We start from the raw sequence: 22423 nt of genomic DNA, 5'->3' as shown, positions 1-22423 counted from the left end.
AATGTCTTACAGATTTGCTTGATACACTGAAATATGAATTAGGGGAGGTAACTGCCCTTTGAAAGTATAGGGCCATAGTATGTTTATGTATTATGTATGGCAATGGTGTTAATGAAAATGCATATTGCTTCTGTAATGATTAATGATATCCTTTGAATGTGATTTTTTTATCTGTTTGTTGACCTGGCAAGCTCACTGGACAAATTTCCCCTTTTCATGGATATACCTAGGAGCACTGCTTGGTTAAGTGACTTGATCAGATTTTCACAGTGGAAAATGAAGGTGAAAGGAATCAAACCATGTACCCTGAGTGCAAGAAGCAACTCATTAATAGCTTAGAGCTTTGGTGCTGTGTTCTAACTGCCTGATTGATAACATGTTAAGTATACATTTTATATACATTCCTGATGATAGTAAATTCCTAGAAATATAAATAATGAAGGTAGAACTTCAGGATTTGACATTGTTGGGTGCTAACATGAATGGTTATAAATAACCACTTCCTTTCTGCATGATAGATAAATGGTTATTTTGACTTACGAAGACAATGAAGAATGAATACAAGAACACCCTTCTCTGATCATTTATGGACTAAGTAATGGGCTAACCGTAAAGGGCTTTGATTACAGTATGCATCTGTAGTCCAACAAAAGCATGCCTTAAGACCAACAATTTACAAATGTGTAATAATATTCCTAGATACAGCTGGGGCACATAAGAACATTTAAAGTGTTAATGGAGGACTGAATTGTCACTGCAAGCATGTAAGTTTATAATATGTTTATATATGTTATATGACTGCAGGGCGAATGCTTGTTTAACTAATGTAGTTGAATATCCTTAACGCTAATGATATAATATGGTTATATATGTTATATAACTGCAGGGCGAATGCTTGTTTAACTAACGTAGTTGAACATCCTTAAGGCTAATGATATCTACCATTTTTTCTGACAACATGTGGATAAATATTGTTGAGTTGTAGTAATAATTAATCTGACAATAGATGTCAGAAGAGGAATGAAGCTGTCTTTTAACAAAAAAGAAATGTGTAAGTTTATAACATATTATGTTTAGGAAAGAAACAAGACTGCTGTCAGAAAACTAGGCAGAAGACACTGACTTCAATGAATTCTAGCGTCTACAAGTACAAAGTAAGTTGCATGTAATTTACTGTCATTCTCTCAAGCTAGTCATCTGTTTTCTTCTGCGATCTGATATACCACCTGATGTGACAGGAGATATGTTAAAAGGCATGCCAGAGGAATTTGCAAATGCTGAAACACAGCTTTGAGAGTGAATGAACAGTGTATTTGCTAGTATGTACAGTTCTGTAAATTAGACATTAATTGCCATCTGCTGCCTTATAGCTGATAGGTGCAGAGCACATTAAATAGCTACTGGTAGCCTGAAATACCACAACTCACTCTGTTAACAAAAGCAAAAAAAACACAAAATATGCTACAGACTTTACAACCAGTCTTTATGTGAGGTGTAATCTTGTTTGAAAAAATATTTATATTTTACTTTATTCACATTTTGCCATGCTCAACTTTTAGAACTCAGTCATAAATACGGATTCATACAAAACTGTGCCATCGGAGTGTCTCCCTTCCTGACTGTCAGCTTCATCCACTGTATCATGCCTCTCAATCATTGAAAACAAGAACAAAGGCCCTTGAAAAATAGGAACATCAATCTAAAAAACTGGACATCTAATTAACATAACATTTGAATACCAAATAGTGCATAATTCTTCCTGCTTCCACTAGGAAAGTTAGATACTACTCAGTTTAAAAAAAAAATACAGTCAGAAACAAAAATGGTGGAAAAAATATAAACACACTATCAAAGAGACAATGTAAAATTTGTAGATGTTAATGAACTGTATCGCAAAATTATGCCATACAGGCTCATTTATTTTTGCTTCATAAAAATGAAGTTGTAAAATGTGTGTCCTCTTTCTTTAAGATCTTATTGCCACTAGCATGTTGGTCATGTAGTGTGGTTGTCTATGTAATAGACGGCTTCAAAAATAACATGTGATGAGGAGCAGCCAGAAAATTGTGTGAAGGGTAAATCAAGCCTGAAAATAGGGAAATATCTCCAAGAATAGAGATCTCCTAAATCAGGTCTGAAAATAGGAATGGTCCTCTAAAACAGGGTGAGTTAAGAGGTCTGTTGTATCTATATATATATATATATATATATATATATATATATATATATATATATATATATATATATATATCCCTCTGCAGACCTCTCATACTGCCTCCTGAGAGATTCATTTTCATGAGGCGAATTGACATTCAGTTACATTCAGGTCCATTTTGTTTGCGTGTGGTGGCCCATCTACAGAGACTTGTGGTGGGAGGGGGGGTCACTATCCACCATCTGATGGAAGAAGGAGATTATTTTACACCTTTTCTCTATTTTTTTCTGCAGATATGAAATGCAGTGACATCATTATGTGTGGATCAATGACCACCCACCTTTTGAAGTTGTCCTAGCTGCTCAACAATAATCTTACAGCGTCCACCAAGTGTCCTTCTATGTGTGACCACAGCCATCCTTCATAGGAGGGATGTCAGGTTTCAAACGCGTCATCATCACACACAGACAGTCCAGTTCTGTTAGTTATGAATGACTATCTGAATATCTGTTTTATTTCAGTAATAATGATGTTATAGCATAGTATATGCTGCAGTTTTTATATTTCTCCATGTTGAAAAGACTTTATAATTTTACTCATAAATCTCTTTAGTACCACAAATGTTTTTATTTCATGTTTTAATTTAATTTGTTAACTTTGTAAAACACTGACCTCGGCAGACTACTATCAGGTTCATCTCAGGGAACAATACAGACATCATTCCATTACAACAGAAGGCTTACAAATATATTACAAGGTGGACAAGCACTGTCATCTTACAATAGGCAATACCAAATTGGACATAAACATTCAGGCTTACAAACAATCAGTTTGGATACAAATCTGAATGTGCATTGTTATGATATACAAAATTTACACTTGGAATATTTACGACTTTGTGAAGAAGCTGGGCTGAAGGCTGCTGAATATTGCTATGTATATTGGCAGAAGAGTACTGTATGAGGGATGAAAAAAGGTAGGGGAAAGGGGCAATTAAAATAATGGGGTATGATGGCAAGTAAGGGGAGGACATTTGTGTCCTAAGGGGAGGTGGGGAGAGACATTCTAGGAATGGCTGAGAAGAAATAACATACGGCATATTGAAAAGTATTATAATAAACTAAAATTACTTAATTGTCTTTATTTGTATGGATTATTTGTGTTGATTGGAAAGAGGAGGCATAGTGATTTGTAGAGGTTAATTTATACAAGTGTTTAGAAGGCATTTACAGGTTGTTTCTTTGAACAAAATTGTGCTAAAGGCAGGACCTAAACTTTGTCTAAGAGTAAAATTCTTTTATGTGTACAGGGAGTGAATCGTAATTTTGTGGAGCAATGATAGAAAAGCTATGGTTGGCACAGTGGAGTCTTGTTTTGGGGGTAAGAAGGGGGAGAATGAAAGATCAGAGAGATTAAAGGTTACAGTCTGATAAACAGTGGGTAAGTTGGCTTGTAAAGAAAGGGAAAGGTTCCTGTTTGATAACTTATACATTTGTGAGGCAAGAAATAATTTAGTCCCTTGAGCAACTGGAAACCCTTTGGCTTTTGTAAGTACCTACAACACTGTTCTGTTTATAGGATACACATGATAAAGTGGCATATTTATTATTTACTGACTGTGGTTGACAAAGACAAGAAGTTATTTTCAGAGGCTGGTGTGATTAAGGATAATCCATATTCTCGTTTCCAAAGAGCACTGCTTTCTCCATTGCTGATCTCCCTTCTGGAGAGAGAAAGTATGAGATTTTTTATTTCACCCAAAATAACACTGGATGCAGGTAACTCAGCATGTTGGTGGAAGAACAGCTTTGTTCTAACCAAGATCTAGATATTGTGAGGTATTTTATAGCTTCTAGGGGTATTTGATTGTTGTAGAAAATATTTCATTTTTGCAGGACTGGAGCCAGTTTCTGCTAGGTTCTAAAAATTGTTGCTTTTGTTTTTTATTTATTTATTTATTTTTTAGTATTTAGTGTGCAAAATATATCAGTTGCCATGATATCCTTTAGCTACATAACTGTATACAGACTAGTGTCCCTGCATTTAGATTGCATGCATCCAAAACATGAAAAACTTCCCTTGTCCTTCTGTATAGTATTTTTCTTTCTCATTTTTCTCTCTAAATGATTTTTTTTATGTTGGCACCTCTTTTGTTTACAAAATGTGCTTGGTTTGTTGCCCAAAATATTATTAATATGATCAACCAAAATATTCCAGTTATTTAAACTCACCTGTTTGATGGCCTTTATATCACTGCTCCCTCTCTCTCTCTCTATATATATATATATATATATAAAACCACTACTAAATCCCGAAAACCCAACTACCAACGCCCAAAATCCCAAGACCAGATACCTGAAACACTAAAATACCGAAACATCAAAACCGTGAAATTCAAACTACCTAAAACCACACTCAACATACACCACACACATACACACACCTTCCCCCAGAACACAAACACACAAATCTAAACTACAGACAAGGAGGGGGGCAAGCCCCCCTGCCCCCCCCACTTAAATATTCCAACTCCAAGTTCGCACTACATACACAAACACACGAAACACCACCACACACCTACATTCCCCTCGCACACACACATCACAGTCACAACACACACTTACACACTAAACCCCTAACCAACACATTTAAACATAGATACTTACCTGACCTTCCACCATACCGCAACAACAGAAGTGCAAATGTGGGGTTTCGGCTATATAGTCTTGAAAGTTTGAAATTCGGCATTTCAAACTTTTGAGATTATGTAGTGATCCTATATATATATATATATATATATATATATATATATATATATATATATATATATATAAACACTTTGGAATCTTGAACTACTGAAATGTCAAATTTCAGTATCTTGAGACCAAAGTGTTGAATCTACAGATGCGCGAAACTGCAGAAACTAAAACCCAGAAGTGTGAAACCCGCAGTACTGACATTGCATTAGGTAAGTGTGGTGGTAAGGGTTTTGGGAAGGGTTTGTGTGCTTGTGAGTATGTCGGGGAGTGTTAGGTGTGGGTTAGAATACGTAGATGAGAGTGTAAGTGTGTCAGTATTGAGAGTGGTGGTGTTTGTATCTGTGTGATGTGTGTTTGTGCGAGGGGGTTGTGGAATGTATGTTGGTGGGTTCTGTGTGTGCTGGTGTTTAGTGCGACCTTGGAGTTAGTATATATAAGTAGGGTGTGTGTGTGGGGCCACAGCCCCCTGCATGGGGGGGGTGCAGGGGGGCTTGCCCCCCTTCTTGTAGTAAATGTGTGTTTATGTGTGTTTGTGTTGTTGTGCGGAGGTAGGTGTAGTTGTGTTTGTGAGTGTGCTTTAAAGGTCGTGGTTTTGGGTTTTGCGGTTTTGTTTTTTTGGTGCTTTGGCTTTATAGTCGCGAAATACTGAAATTTGATATTTCAGTATTTCGAGATTATAAAGTGAATCCATATATATATATATATATATATAATAAGTAATGCCACCCTCCTGCTTAATCTATCTTCTTCTTTAACCTTATTTTCTACCAGAGCATTTTTTGTAATTGGTGCATATTTTTCCCATCTACCCCTTCCTACTTCTGTCATGATTTCTTCAATCATACTTTTGATATGTCCTCTTTCAATAAAAAAGTATAAATTTTCCCAGACTTTAGTAAAATAAAATTCATCTCCTAATGTTGACCTGGATACCCTCAATAACTGACTCTTAAAAAGCCATATATTTAGTACATATTACCTCCATTATGTAAATTATTAGCAACTTCCTCTTTTCAATGCCTTTGTATATTTCCACATCTAAATATTCTATCGCTACACAATCACACTTCATGAAAAATATCAAAAACTCAGTGGAAATACTTAAAAATTCAACAAACATTACTATTTTTTTCCTTTTGAGTCCCCCCATATGAATTCATAAATAAAGTATCCATGATAAATTAAATTCTTAAAACATGGGGAATTAAACATGCCCTCCTTTTCCCATGCAGCCATCAGTAAATTTGCAAAAGTGGCAGCCATCAGTGCCCTCATTGCTACTCCATATTTTTGCTGGGATACTTGGTTACCAAATATATATATATAATATCCAACAATGTACAAGTATTCAAATCAAACTCCAAATCCAATTGCACTGAAGCAATACATGTGCATATTATTTCTCTTCCTTCATCTTTGGGTATAGAAGTACACAGTGAATAACTAATAAAATGTTCTCCAACACTTTTACATCTGTAATCTGATTAACAAAATAAAATTATCAAATTTATCCTTAAATATACGAGAAATAAATTCTACAACTAATCTCAAAAACTATTTTTCATATACTGCCAAGGGTTCAGACTTTGAACCCTAGGCTGTGACTAAGGGTCTAAAGGGTAGAGCACATAAATATTTGTGAATCTTCAGAATTCCAAAATTTATAGGGATCCTTGGACTTTTAACTATTAAAAAAATTCATAATATCCAATCCATGATTACCTTCTTCCACCATATCTGTCAAAAACTGATCAATACTGTCATACCATTTGAACACATTGCATTTTTCAACTTTCTGTTATTCATTTAGTCGATAAATGTTTTGATATAAATTTTATGTTATTCACTTTCCATGGTTACTAAGGAACCAGCTTTATCAGCTATCATTAGCCTAATGCTGTCATCATGTATAAGTTCAGTTACAGCAGATTCTACTTCCAAACTCATATTCAGTTTTTAATTCTTACTTTTTTTTTTTTATAAAAACATGTATAAAACCCTTTTCACATGAATACTGAAACACTTCTAAACTGAAATGCAGAGGAAGTTAAAACAACTAAAATGTCCTAGCTTCAAACTTCTGCTCAGTTTCAAAATCAAATTCACATTGTGGGCAAACATATTGCAAGCTATAAATGTATCTGAAAAATAACCCTTTCTGATAGGTACAAAAGTTAGTCCTTTTACAAAAGCACTCCATTTGTGAAGTTAAATTCATAATATTAAAAGAGATTTCAACAATGGTAATTGAATGAGAGTTTGGAATAGACATTTCAAAACAATTAGTATAGGTTTCATTTGTTCATATGATTGAAGGACATTTTGAAACATTAGTTAATATTGATTAAGCAATTTTGAAGAAGGGCAATAAGTGAAGGAAGCCTACAGTTTCTTCACATGGTGCAAATGCATTTGAACAGAGTGGCCATGGCCACTCAAAAGGCTCTGAAGCTATCAAAAATACTTGCTTAATAGCATGCTTTTTAAGCGCATTCATATTATCTAAATAGCAGGAGTTATAAGATTTTGATAACCCCTCTAAATAATTCCCATTCGTTACTTCTTGTATCTATTTCTCATTTTTTCCTACCGTAGTTTTAAAATCAGTTTTCATTTTATTCGCCTCCCTAGCTATCTGAAGAAATTTGTATCTTCCCTACTAATCCTTGATTCAATTCCACTATCCATTTCTTAAATTCATCTCTTTTTAACAAATAAGTTGGAAAGCACTGGTGTCTCATTTTTACTTGATTACTCTTCATCTTATCTTAGACTTTATTGGTGCATGGTCTGAAATAGTTATTGGATGTGTTTCAAAACTATCAATTTTGAACTCATGCTCCTGCAAAATATATCCAGCTTATTCTATCCAGTTTAACCGCAGTATTGTACCCTGAGGAATAATATAAAAATTCTGCTAGTAAGTTCACATCTTCCTTTCCAAATATTTTCAAGAATTTGTTCAGAAATCTACCCTGTTTTGTTATATTTTCCCTTCTAGGTCCCCCAGACACACTCTCACTATTGCAGATCATGTTACAGTCCCCACCCATTGATAATAATAATAATATTTCCTACTGAAAACTAATTACTTCTCACATAATTATTTTAACCACCTCAATGGTAGTTTTAGCTAGAATAAATACATGCCAGCATAATCCTCCTTCCCTGCCACTAACCCATTTTAGCACAACTCTACCATTGTTGTCCTTTTTCTCCTCTTATAATACTTATTCCTTTGTCTCTGAAACTCTGCTAAATATCCATTCTGAAATAATTCTTTCTTTGCCAAATTCACATGATCATTTCTATCCAATTTGTCTCCTGTAACATTGCTATTTGTACTGTGCATTTCTTAATATAATTCAGTACTCTTTACTTCTTCTCCATACCTACAATGCCCTTTGCATTACATGATATAAGTGATAAGGCAGTTTTTCAAACTTGCGCTTACATGCATATATTTAATGTCTGGCAGGCTTATCTTACATGCAGTTATGGCTTCTCATCTCTGTTTGAACACGTATTATATTTTCCAGACTCTTCTTTTCAATAAAAACATTCAATAAACAAAAATAAATGTATACATTTTCATTTTAACCCACAACCCCTTTGAACTCACAGCATACACACTAAACTATATACACTTTTCAAAAAGTGACATTACCTCTCCATGTAGGGGAAAATTGTCCCAAATCAACAGTTGCACCCAATGCCCTGTGCCTATTCAAAAGTTAGGTTTAGTCATGCTGAGAGTGTATGTTAGAACCTATGCCTCTCTTGTACCAACACCATCCATTCTTGTCCAATCTCACTCTTCCTCTCAGATGTGAAAAAACAAATTGTGTGCTCTCAGTTAACTGATTTTTAGCCTTAAGAAAATGTGTACTGACTAGCATTAAATAAATAACATACACTGTGCACTGTTGTGTTTTATACTGAAGAGCTGAATGCTGATAGGAATGTATCTGCTTGCAAATATATTCTCTTTCATGTGTCAGACTTCAGTTATTTTCACTGAACTACTTTTTGGTTTCCTTTTAAGTACTAATTATAGTGTTCTCATACAAATTCTTTAGAGTTCATGCTTCAGTCATTTCCTAATTAATTGCCTTATCCTATAAACTGACCAGTTCAAGCTGCAAAACAGCTAATAGTTAATAGTTTAACAAATGCATGTTGTAGCTCTTCTAAAATGCTGAGAAACTATCATTTTACAAGTTTATCATTTTATAGTCTGTTTTCTTAGAAAAAGAAATAGAAAATGCCCCTATATCTTCAGCATAAACAAATAACAGTAGTCTACTTCTCTACATGTATAATACCAGGGGACTACCATAATGTAATACACATAGATAATCAGTGTATTTACACCTTCTCCCCAAAGTAGTCCAATATCACACCATTATTTTGCTTATAGCCAGCCATTGTCTTGTTACAGTATAAACCATAGCTATACTACAGTGAATAAAAGGTACTTTCTTACTTTAAAATTAGTAGCATAAACAGCAGTCACTGGTGACACTGCTGCCACTTCACATTTAAAATACCTCTGCCTACCTTACAGAAATATTTTACAATGTAACATGCAATTTACTTCAAGAAATGTATTATATATACATTACTAAGAAAAAATATTTTTTTTTACTTAGAGTGACATGTTCATTCATTTCATTATCCTTCTAAACATTAATAACATGGTAGAAATTATGCTTTTGAGTCCTTCCACCGATTTAACACAGTTCACAAACTTCAAGTCTTTTTAGACACTCATTTTAGAAGCGCAGTTCTAATATCCAGAGTGCATCTTATGGACATGGCTCTTCAGTTATTTCATACTTTCACATTATTGCTGGTTTTCTTCCTCATTGTCTTGATCACCATCCAGTCTCTAGTTCAAATCTAAGGTATGACATATTTTTAGTCAAGTTTTGGTCTTTTTTTCTATAGCTGGTTCATTTTCCTTTGCAACCGTGGAAGAGGTTTTATTAACAAGTTCTGTCTATAGGCTTTGCTATTGTCAGAAAAATGAAAATCAGAGTCCCCTTTATCTGCCAGGCTCACTCTTTGTTATGTATTTTTTTCAGTTGCTCTTTAGCTTGTTCTGCATCCAAAATGTATTTGATCTGCCAGGGAAAATATTCTAAAAAACATCGAGATATGGCAAATTAAATCTCACTGAACTACTTTTTGGTTTCCTCTGATTGCAGGGATAAAGTTGCTTCTCTTTTAACTGATGCACAGTAAATAATAATTTTCCTAAAATGCACTGGTGTTGCAAGTTGTTAATACTTTTCCCTTTGGTCACATTTTTTTTCAGCAGCAGCTCTTTCTGTTCGTATGACTGCATCTTTACTATTATACATCTTGGCTTCTTTTTCATGACCATATTTTGAGCATATACATGGTGTGCCTATTAAACTGACAAACTGTGCTGTGGAGTACCACTCTAGTTTCATATTTGCACTTTCATAAAATGAAAGCAGTCTATTTCTTCCTGTTTCTTTGGCATAGCAAAAAATCTTGGGGGTTCTTTGTCTTGTGATTCTACTATGTTTTGAAACAGTTCTTCTTGAGAAGTTCATATACAACCATATTTTCCTTCATTTCATTCTCTGGTTTTTGAAGTTTTATCAGCTCATCTGAATAGCTACTTAAATCTTCTTCAGTTCTTTTCAGCCTTTTGTCATCTGAATGCTTTTGATTTATCATTCCCAATAAATTACTGAACGTCATCTCCTGCACAAATATTGAAACCTGAACTGCAGTTTGCTGTTTTCTTCTTTGTAGATATCTAGGCTGAAGAGTGACTAGACAGTAACCGAATTTTACCAAAACTGTCAGATACCACCAGATCTGTTACTTCTGTTTTCTTATTCACACTGAGAGAATTCTATTCAACCTGATCTTCAGAGTTCAGCCATCTTAGAAACCACTGATAATTTTGATGGGGGTTAAGAAAGAGCTTTTGTGAATGTATGCAAGCTTTGAATGCACAGGAAAGTACAGTTTAGGCTAAAAAGAATTATGGGTCCAAGGTAATGCAGTTATGTTCAATCTAGACACTTTTAAAATACAATACAAACGTTGAAGCTACTTATAAAATGTATCCAAACTGCCTACATATTACTGTTGTATTCTGGGAGAAAGCTAAGGCCATTGAGACAAGTTTGCTTGAACTTAATGCTCCAAAATAAAGAATGCAAATCATTGTTCAGATAGTTACTTATTCAACTCAACTAAAACAATCAAATATCTTGGGTGGAGATGCTGGTTTGAATTTGGGTGTGATAAAGAGGCTCCAGATAGAACAAAAATAAAAGTTTTCTGCTGGATTGAAAGACAAAAATGTATAGTGGGCATAAATAAAGCTTGATTCACAAACAGCTATTTATGAACTAGCTCTGGCAGCTTAGTCAAGTGTTTTTGTTACGTCTGTATTTGTGTATATTAAGACATCATGCCCAATGCCCAATTACAGTGCCTTGAAGTTAACTTTTCTGTGGCATACTACAATCTTGATTTTTGGCTTAACCCAATCCTTATTCTCTGCCCTTTCTATAAAATTGAAAGATTTCTGGATAATCATTCAATCCCAATGAAAAGTATATTTATGTTGCCTGCCCAACAGCAGTTTGTTTACCATCAGGTACTAGTAAAGTAAACGAAGCAGGTAGTTTGGACTTTAGAACTCTACCCATTGACAACAATGACAAACCCAGAGACTGCAACTGCATATTCTTGTACTCAACAATAGTCAGGTAAAAAACAGAAAACCTAGAACTGTCACACTTTCTACTGAGACTTGTTCACTATTTACATAATTTGTTCCACTTGCTTATTGCTTCAAGGATACCTAGGACTCAGTATAATATGTCTGAGCTCCCATTGATTCAAAAAGCTGCAAAAGTACTGCTTCACAGATTGGTGGCAATTATCTGATATCACTTCACTGGGAATTTAATGTTTAGTAAAGACTGATTTCAATTATTTTCAATAGCACTTTGGTTTGTGGTATCACATGACTGTGTAACTTAAGGAAATTTCAAGTAGTTTTCCACAACAAGCGTTATAGTGCATGTCTGTACTGAAATAAGCCAAAACCCAGTTTCATCCAAAGTAAACTGACTTCTGAACATGCTACAGATTTCATATTTCTGCATTATTTACTATATAACTATAGATATTTTAGATCAACATAAAACATCACAAACCCTTTCTTTGTAAATGGTCTGGCCTAGGTGCGACTCATGGATTCTACTTAATGTAGGTTCTCACAGATGATGACTATGCCACCTTTGAAAAAAAAATGTTGAATAGACTAAGGTTCATCCCTTTATGGAAAATAAGCACAAATGACGGGAGTCAAAGACTTTGCATTATCAGGTCATGTTGCCAATATCACATCCTGCAGTACATACTTTAGTCATCCTTTGTACACACTTTAAGCCTTCCAGCTTCTCAGCAGACATAGGTAGTTGAGAAACAATCCAACTTACTTCTAGAGATCATTCTCAAATAAATCTTTCTTACATTGATGCAGATATACTTTATTTAGGAGATCAGCTATGTGTATTAATTGCTAGGTTTGTATTAAACATGTTGCCATTTTTGCAAACATAGTAATATCTTTTGAAGTCTCACATGCACTTTATGTCAAAAAAAATATTGAATATTCTCTGAAGTTGTTTATGGCCCGATTCTATTAAAACTCTTATTATACATATATTCATGAAATTTCTGATATTGAAAGATTACAGGTAACATATCTTTTTCTATTTATGCATGGCATGTCTGAGCTTCAGTTAAATTGCTTGATCTTTTAACTATTGGTCTACCTTCCTGCAATCATACTGCACTAAGGCTTAGCTGGCTTAACTTTAGGCTGTGACACATCATAGAATTTTAGCATTGTTACCTTTGTGACCAGATGTTCAGGCATTTAAATTTTTTCTGTTACTCCACTAACAAAAATTAGCTGCCTCATCTGCAGTAGCTTCCTGAAAGATACTGTTACATTTGACAAGTAGGACATAAACTTGGAAAGATATTGCACTATACTTATGAAATGCATAAGAATTGATTTATCAAAAAACATTTTCATATTTGAAAAATTATTTAATGACAGTCTTGAGATTACTGGTGCTGCCAAATGCAGCTTTACTTTTGGTGCCTTGCTGAAATGAAAGTCTAATACAGTTAACCTTTTAAGCTCTACACATTAACTTTGAGCAGTTACTACTAAAATAACTTCTCTATATAACAGATGACATGTACAATACTGTACAGTTTACAGCTTTAATGTTTTAGGTTATACTTTTCAAACAATAGAGATGATAATCTCCAATATACAGATCTAACAAGAAATCAGATCTAACATCATACACTTTTAATGTCCTTTATATATTTTTCTGTACCATCTGGATCTTGTTCATGAAACAGTATGTTGTTGTTTAATACCTTTGCAATTTGCAATCTGTTACTTTGGTATTTTCTGATGTCATACAGTCTGTTCTGTTTCAAGGTGAATAACTTTAGGGAGTCTTTCCTATTGTGAATGTTTCTGTATGAAAGCAGGTTTTCCATATTCCCTGCACCTGTTTCTTATCTGTTTGTACCAAGTACCAGACTTTTGTAATACATTCAGTTGAATGCTTTTTTTACTTGAATTACAGAGTTATCCTTATCAGCATTTTCCTTGAAGCCATGCCAGATACTGCTACATACATGTTATATACAGCTGGATGCCTTTTTTACTTGAATTTTAGCTAAGAGCAGCTTAACCATGCTAGCAAGCAGAAATGTACATGCATCTAACTGACTATATTTTTCTACATATATTCTAGCAAAGAGAAGTGTACATGCATCTAACAAACAGAAGTGTACATGCACTGTTATTTTTAGCACAAATATATTATAATAAACATAAGTATATATGTCTAAATGTATATATCAAACAATATTCAAAGTTTCTTTTACTTTCATAGTGTCTGCATCAGGTTTTAATCATTCTGAAGTTAGTATATCTCTCATACTTAAGTACACAAATCTGACACTTATTTTTGCTTAGCTTCAAGCATTTTTGCCTTAAGTTGTTAAGCACTTTTACCGGGCATGTCATATTCCTGTTTTGTAGCTCCTGAGACTACAATGCCATCAATTACACTGACTAAATGATCTAGCTTTTCAATATCTCCAATTACAGCTGTCTCTAGAATAACTCTGGAGCTAAAACATTCCAAAGAGTAGCCTTTGACATTTACACCTATCAAGAGGTATACAAATGTGTACACAGCTTGGACAAGCTTCATCTAGATTAATTTACCAGCTGTCTTAGCGTCAACAAAAAATGAATTTCACAGTATGCATTATTGCAATTATTTCTTTAATTGTTTGACACAGATAATGCCTCCTTTTGTACCATGTGTTTAAATATTGAAGATCTGTACATATCCACAGTTAGTCTTGCTTCATAACTGCTATCATGCTATCTACCTATTTAGTCTGTTGCGTTTGCTTAACTATGACTCTGTAGCTTGCATTCTTTTCAGTTCTTTCTCAATTCTAGCTCTTAGTGTGATTATCTCTTGTGAAAACAAAACTATAGTATTACCTGAAGCAAAAATCTTAATGTGATGTTCATCTTGCAGGCAACCAAAGTCTTAAAACAAATTAGAATACTTGTGTAAATTGTCATCAGTACTTTGGAACATAATTTCAGTACTTTTGAGTTATGGTTCTGAACTTGCAGTGAGGTTCTAATTCTAAAATCTCTTTATAATTTATTTATTTATTACATGCCAGTTCATCAGCATTATTACTTTTTAGTAACATGCTATGTTACTATGTGCCAGTTTGTAGCTGACATATTCTTTAACATTTGATGCCACTAATGTATACTCTCTTAAAGTACACATGTTGTGACTCTGTATCCTTCTGTATTGACATTTTTCTGCTATAACCTTTAGCTTGGATTCTTTTATGATCTGCATTAGCTAACTTGTTACTGTACAGCGTGAAATCTTTTAATCATACTAACTGCCTCATTAGTACTGCAATTGAAAATATATGGAACTTTAACTGATCTTTTAGGAGCACTGCTTAGAACAATGTCTGAATATATCAAAAATATGTCTGGGGCCTTAGGGGGATCCTAAATGAAAGACCAACACTGGTAGAGTTTTTAATAGACTCTAGAATAGAAGCTACCATTAAAAAAGGGATAATTAGTAGGGCATATAAAATATTGCATGATAACAATAAGACTCAATCAAAGGAGCGTAGAAAGGACTGGAAAGAGAGATTGGATAAGCAATTCACAAAGAGATAATGGGAGGATGTATGTCTATCTCCCAAATATGCAACAAAGTCTAGAAGATTTAGGATCTTTGCCTGGAAGTGTTTACATAGGTATTTTTATATCCCAAGTAGACTCCAAAGAATTTTTCCTCAGGTGGATAGCAAATTTTGGAGGTGTGACGGGCATGAAAGAGGTAGCTGGGAACATATTTTTTGGGAGTGTAATGAGTTGGCAGACTTTGGGAAATCCCTGCAGACCGAACTGTCAGAGATGCTGGGTGAGCGGATTGGTCTGACTGGGGAGATGATTTTTTTTGAGTTATGTTACAGAATTAAAATTGCCTAGACATGGTAAAGCGTTGCTGAGTCTAATTATGGTAGCTGCCAAAAAAGCAGTTACTAGAAAATGGAAATCAAAGTCTAGACCAACTTTACTAGAAGTAGTGAATATAGTAACAGAGATAAAACAGCTGGGATTGGGATCTTTAGAAAAGGGAAGGCACAAACTACGTAGGAAAAATGGGAATTGTGGGAACAATATATGCAGAGCAGGAATGAGGTTTAAGAGGCAAGATTTGAATGAGCCATATAATGCTTAACTGACAATGACTGGATGGTTTATAAGTGATGTATAATGTTTGCAACTACAGTTGTTTCAATGGGGTCTGTGATGTAAACAGTTTGCAACTAAAGTAGTATCATTTTGTGTTTTTTATTTATATAAATATAAGATGGCCTTTGTCATATGTGAACATTTAATAAAGATTTGGAAAAAAAATGCCTGGGACCCAAACAACTTACTGGGCTTATTGCAATGCCTTAAATGCATATTCTGATAAAATGTTGCATTCAATACCTGTAGCAAGCTTCAACACAATACACATGCCTTTGTTATTTGTACTGCTCACACTAGGAAAGAAATCTGCATTATCAATACTGCTAACACTAATAATGAATGGGCTTCTTGCAATATGAATTACATCTGCATTATCAATTCTGCTGACACTGACAGCTTTGTCACAATGTACATTAAGCACTAGTTACTGTATGCAACTCTACTCTACTATAGGTACAAACATTTCTGTTTTGCACTTTTATGAAATGGTTGTGACCCAGACAAGTACAAAAACTCTACTAAATGCCTTCCAACATGGTGTGACATTAGTATAACCACATCCATTGCATGAATATGGTTTAAGTGCCACTTCAGCTGTCATGTGGTTGCCTATGTTTTTTACTTTTATTTTAAACATCGTCAGTGTGGAATCCAAACAACTCTGGAATAAAATGTAATAACATGCAATATCACTGAACCGGATGCAGTCTCTATAACAAAATATTGAAAAATAATCCTTTCTTCAGGCTTGCCTCTCAAAAATTACCATCATGAATATGTCATTTCCTACACAGCTAGGAACTACCACTCCCAGAGCTTATCTGCCACCATGTGACAATCCATCATTGTGCAAACAGTTTTACTAATAAACTACAGTACCTTGCCATTATGTTGTTGTTGTTTGTCTTTCGGCTTTTTCCCGGTAAGGGGTCGCCACAGCGGAACTCCGGTCCGCTAATGATTGGCAGTAGATTTTTACAAAACACCGAGGTGCCAGCTCGACGCCCAACCTTCAACGAAGGTACGCCCATTTACGCATGCATGTCTTTCGAACGCTACCCAACCATGGGGAGGACATGCAGACTCCTTACAGAAAGCACTCCCAAGCCAAGCTGAGAATCGAACGGGAGAACCTCTTGCTGTAAATACTCTAAATATACCTTCATTTTCATCAGCTCTCACCTTAAGTTTTTGGTTACAGCTAAACAGCTAAACTTAGTATCTATAAAAAAGTATATTAATCGATATGAAACTTTTTACATAGCTTTTTTTTTTTTTTTTTTTTTTTTATAAAGCCACTTGTTAAAGTCCAATCCTGTCTAGTTACTACATTACATATTTATCCTTTGTTGACTAGGTTAATCTCACTAGGCTGATACCTTTTTTCAGCAGAAACTCAAGGTGATATTAGTACTACTAGGGGAAATTTGGCCAGGTCATTGGGAGCTTTCCCTACTCTCTCTTACAAGCATGTGATTGTCTGTGGTCAGGAGTGTAGCTAGGATTTTCAAATTTGTACTGACAGCTCTCAAACTGCTACCCCCCTCCCCAGCCAAGCTACGGCCATTCTCGTAATTCACGGTTCGCTCTTTTAGTGTCGATGAAGAGGCATTCGCTGTAATGCCTCTTCAGTAATATAATATAAATTCACTCAAACTCGGTTCCTTGAATTGAAAATTAACCTGAAATATCAGTTCTTTGAAAAATGCAGCATGGTAGTTGGGGTAGAGACTTTATGCTTTTGTTTTCTGTAACTAAGGTACAGGTTTCGAGCTTGAGTAAGTTACTAACCACCTGCTACCACTAACTAGGATGTTTCATTCACACACACACCCCTACCTACCTCTTAGTGCAAGAAATATGGACAAAGCCTAAAATAAACAGGGACAGATATTAAATAATGCTCTTGTGAACTTAGAAAGTTGCTAGAATAACAGGATTTGTGCTAGTATGAATTTTTCTAAAGGACATGAAGTCTGAAGCTCAAATGTCTGTCATTATTTAGCAACTTCAGCCTTCAATGATTTTCTAGAAAATCACAAAATTTATGAGGAACAGACAAAAAATATGGGGCAAAAATCTGGACATTCTGCAAAATTTGGACAGTTGAGAGGTATGCTACCTACCACACACAGACACACACACACACACACACACAAACACACAACCTCTCAACCTCTTACAGCAACAAACTCATAAATAAAACTGAGGCAAAGGCTCAAAAATAAGGACATTTTTTTTAAATATTGCTCTTATAAACTTAGAAAGATAATAGAATAGTAGTAGGTCTTGCATCAGTACGAATTTTCTGAAAGGTATGAAATCTGAAACTGAAATGTCTGCATTATTTTCTAACTTCAGTCTTTAACAATTTGCCACTAATTTGCCAGAAAACTGCAATTTTATGAAAAACAGACCAAAAATGTGATGCAAAAATATAAAATTGCCAGACAATACAGCTGGGAACCTGTCAAAGGAGGGACACCATTTTAATATGAGCACAGTTAACTTAGAGCAGCTGACAAAATTAGAGAATCTACATGCATTTCTGAAATAAAAGTAATGTATAACTCTGATCATTACAGTTATTTATAAAAGTAAAGTAAACCCTCTATGTTTTCTTCCAAAATTGCTATTTTGTGGAGGGATCATTAGGGGAAGAGCAAAATTTTGAGCCAAAATCAGGGACAGTTGAGGTTTGGATATGCCTAATTCTATAAAGCAATTTATTTGCATGTACCTCTCAACCTGTTAATGCAATAAATCTGGACAAGGCCAAATATATTGAGGGAACATACAAACAGTACTAAAAATTGCTCTTGTATAAACTGGGACAGTTGATAGAACAGGTCTTATTTTAGCATGCATTTTTCTGAAGGTTATAAAGTCTGAAACTAGTGTCATTATTTAGTGACTTAATTCCTAAATCATTTCCCAGAAAACCACAAATTGAGGAACAAACCAAAAATAAGAAGTAAAAAATCTATTCATTCTTTGAAAATCTGGACAGTTGGGAGGTATAGTTCAGCTGGGGCTGTCAAAGTTTGCCGCCCTTCCCCCTCACAAAACCATGGTCGAATGGAGCCTCCCCCTGCAGCCATTCCAATGATCCATTACTTTGCTATTTCATTCCATTTACCATAAACACTAATGTGCATACTGATTTACTTCTATGATGATTTGAACTTCATTTGAAAGTTTTATTTTGCATTTTACAGCACAAACACTAAGACATCTGCTAAACAAACTTGGCATTAAACCTTCTCTGCCCTTGAAACTCACATTCACTGAAACAACATTAAAATACACATTCAAAGAAAATACATTTTACCCGTGGCAGATAAAAATTAATTCTGGGCTGCTTTTAAATCATAGGCCCCTTGCATATGAAACATACATGTGCTCTTTGATACACCTTCCTATTGCTTTGAACATTTTTCCAGTAAACAATGAAACAAAACTGCCCAATTCAGAACATTTCCATCATAAAAGTCTAGTCAAACTTCTACAGTCCACCATTATCAGTAAATAATATGCACAATCTCTGAAGTAGTAAAAAAAGTCATCTAAATAATTCCACGTTAAATAAATCTAACTAATGAAGAGGTTGCTGCTAGCAATCTCCTTTATATTTCATGACTTCACCGAAAAATAAAGTGTCTGATGCCCCTGAGGAATAAATTGCCTAAATTACATTAATAATAAGCTAGTAATATTGCAATAGAAAATGGATGGCAAACTGATAACAGGCTCATAGTTAGTGTCTTAACTTTCAGTACAGCAGCATTCACCCCTTATGGGAGTAGAACCAACAACCTTCTGCATTAAAAGCAAGTACACAACATTTTGTGCTACTAGCAATGTGAGCCGACTTAGCATAATCAGCACTAAACTTCTCTTCCTGCAGCTCTCAGTTCCTTGTAAAATCTACGCAATACTCAACTACATCTCAACTTCGCAGCACAAGAAGTCTGGAAAAAGCCAAATTTATTGGGGTGGGTCAAAAGGCAAAAACAGGAACACATTAAACATTGCTTGTATAATCTTGGAAAGCTGCTAGAATAAAATGCTGTGTTACCATCATACATTTTACTGCCAAGGTCACTGTGCAAAATAGTCAGAACAACATACCACTATGCCAAATCACCTGCTTTGTGAAAGAGAGGAAGACTGAAACTTAAATGGCTATCATTTAATGAATTCAGGTCTCACCATAGCTGTCAACCTCTTAGCACAAAACACCTGGACAAACCCAATAATGAGGGAATACAGCCCTCAAACATATTCAGTGAATTCAGTTCTTGCCATAGCTGTCAACCTTAGCACAAAAAACCTGGACAAAGCCAATAACAGGGTATTACAGTCCCAAAAATAAGGACAAATTTCAAATAGTCATAAACTTAAAAAAATTGCTATAAAAAAGGTTGTGTTAGTATATATTTATTGCTAGAATAAAAAGTTGTTTTACTATGTCACAAACACAGGGATAAGATGCAGACTCCACACAGAAGGCACCCCAGCCAAGAATCAAACCAGAAAACCTACAGCTGTAAGGCAACAATACTGCCACTGCACCATCAAATATGTAAGAAAGTAAACATTCAGAAACCTGAAGTCTGAAATTTAAATGCCTGCCAATTTGTTAATCAGGACAGTCTGACTTGGAACAAAAAAAAATACAATTCTCAGCAGAGGCCCAGGAAAAAATAATGCAGACATGTCTTTGTAACATGGGAGGACACAAAAGCAAACCCACACAAACACAGGGAAAAGATACAGACCCCCCCCACAAAGAAGGCACCCCAGCCAAGAACCAAACCCAAGAATCTACAGCTGTGAGGCATCAATGCTACGTTGCTACCACTGCACCATCAAATTTCAAGCATTGCAAAATTTAAAAACCACAGATACGATACAGATATTGATCAGATCAAATATGAGGCAAAAATCTGCAATTTTTTTTACAAATGGTGGTGGGTAGGGAATTCAGGTCTTTAACACCTGCATACAAGGTACAGGGTTCAAGCCTGAGGTATTCCCTACCACACCACCATGAGTAATCACCAGTACATCCCACCTGGGGCATTTACACACACACACACACACACACACACACACACTTCATATTACTCACCAACCCTCGGTTGCAAGACCCTTGAAGTGAGACCAACATAACGCTTGAATCCTCCCACTTCGACCAATATATCGTGTACATTCAACATAACGCTTCCCACTCGAAAAGCATTTGAACTGGCCGGAAATACATGTGCGGTGAGCTCCATTCCGACTGGCTGCCCTGATGAGCTGACGTCATCATGCAGTAAAGCGCGAAAAAAAAGAAAAGTGAAACTTTAAAACGCTCCCCCCTTCTAAATAAGTTGTACTGAAATCAGTACAGTGCGTATGCCTCCCGACATCCCTGTCTGTGGTGCCTTCTTCCAGTTTTCAGTCTGAGTGCAAAGGCGGCTTGGAGAAACAAGGAGAAAGGATGGAGTCAAGCAAAAACATTGAGGTATTAGATTCATAAATTATTGGTGAATTGCATGATTTGAACAGAGAAAACATGGTCAATAATTCTGACATTGAGTCAAAGGCAAGCAAACCTTTGAAACAGAAGTCTATAGGCAATGATGATGTGAAAACAGTAAAGCTTTCACAAGAGTTACATGCTGTGGTGGAAGCACAAGCACGTATTGTTATAACCCTCCAGTCGGGAGGATTGTGGGATGACTTACTTATGGATTCAGCAGATATGAGTGATTCAGAAAGTGGTAAAGGTGTTTCCTGGGGTGAAATCATGGACAGAATAAAGAGAGAGGATGGTCAGTGAGTAGAACCGGCAGTAAAGAAATAGTATGCAGAAATGTCGAAGGCAGTAGCGCAGAAAGAAAAATAAGAGAAGAGAAGAAAGACTTTACAGGTAAAAAAAAAAGAGGATGTTGAACTGGACAGGTATAAGGTATAGAATGAAATAATTGCATCTCTTGGAACTAAAACAAATGAGGCAAGAACTTTTATGCATATAAATAAAAAGAAATACTGTGACATTATTTTTAAATCTGGACAAATGATGGAAAAATTTATAGAAAAATATGAAAAGAGCAAAGACTGTTGTCCATGGAAGCAGTATGTGTTAAGAACTTTTTTTAGAGAAACCAAAACAAAAGTATATATACAATTTAGAAATGAAGTAGAGAAAGATAATTTAAAAGGGCATTTATCGAAAATATGCAAAGATGTATTAGAAATTTCAAAGGTATATGATGCAAGAGGTTTATGGAATGGGCATGGGACTTTCTTGTAATTTTTAATGTAGAAAATGAAGATTGTGCACATTCTCAGCATTACAAATTTTGTATAAAGGTAAGGTGAGGTATTTAGGTCAACCAAAAACTTTTCTTTGTGGTAAATCTGATCACTTGATTAGCGATTGTGAAAAGAAAATGTTATATAAGCGGGGAATTAGGGCATGATATGAAGAAATATGAGTTAAAATGTTATAAATGTAAGAAGACGGCATTTAGGTGCATATTGAAAAGATGATTTAATACAGACAGGCATATCAGAAAATGAAGAAGAGAAGCAAAAAAAATA

General features: G+C 35.0%; 1 non-coding gene across 1 annotated transcript; it reads left to right on the top strand.

Annotated features, from left to right (window-relative positions):
- Positions 1-21890: 21890 nt before the first annotated feature.
- Positions 21891-21946, top strand: LOC122802357. Its single transcript, XR_006364919.1, has one exon. It is a non-coding gene; the product is annotated as a small nucleolar RNA SNORD42 (small nucleolar RNA).
- Positions 21947-22423: the final 477 nt, after the last annotated feature.

This window comes from Protopterus annectens, chromosome 1.part0, assembly GCF_019279795.1.
Source record: "Protopterus annectens isolate FY-2018-M chromosome 1.part0, PAN1.0, whole genome shotgun sequence".
Lineage (NCBI taxonomy): Eukaryota > Metazoa > Chordata > Ceratodontiformes > Protopteridae > Protopterus > Protopterus annectens.
This window is presented reverse-complemented; position numbering and strand designations above follow the sequence as displayed.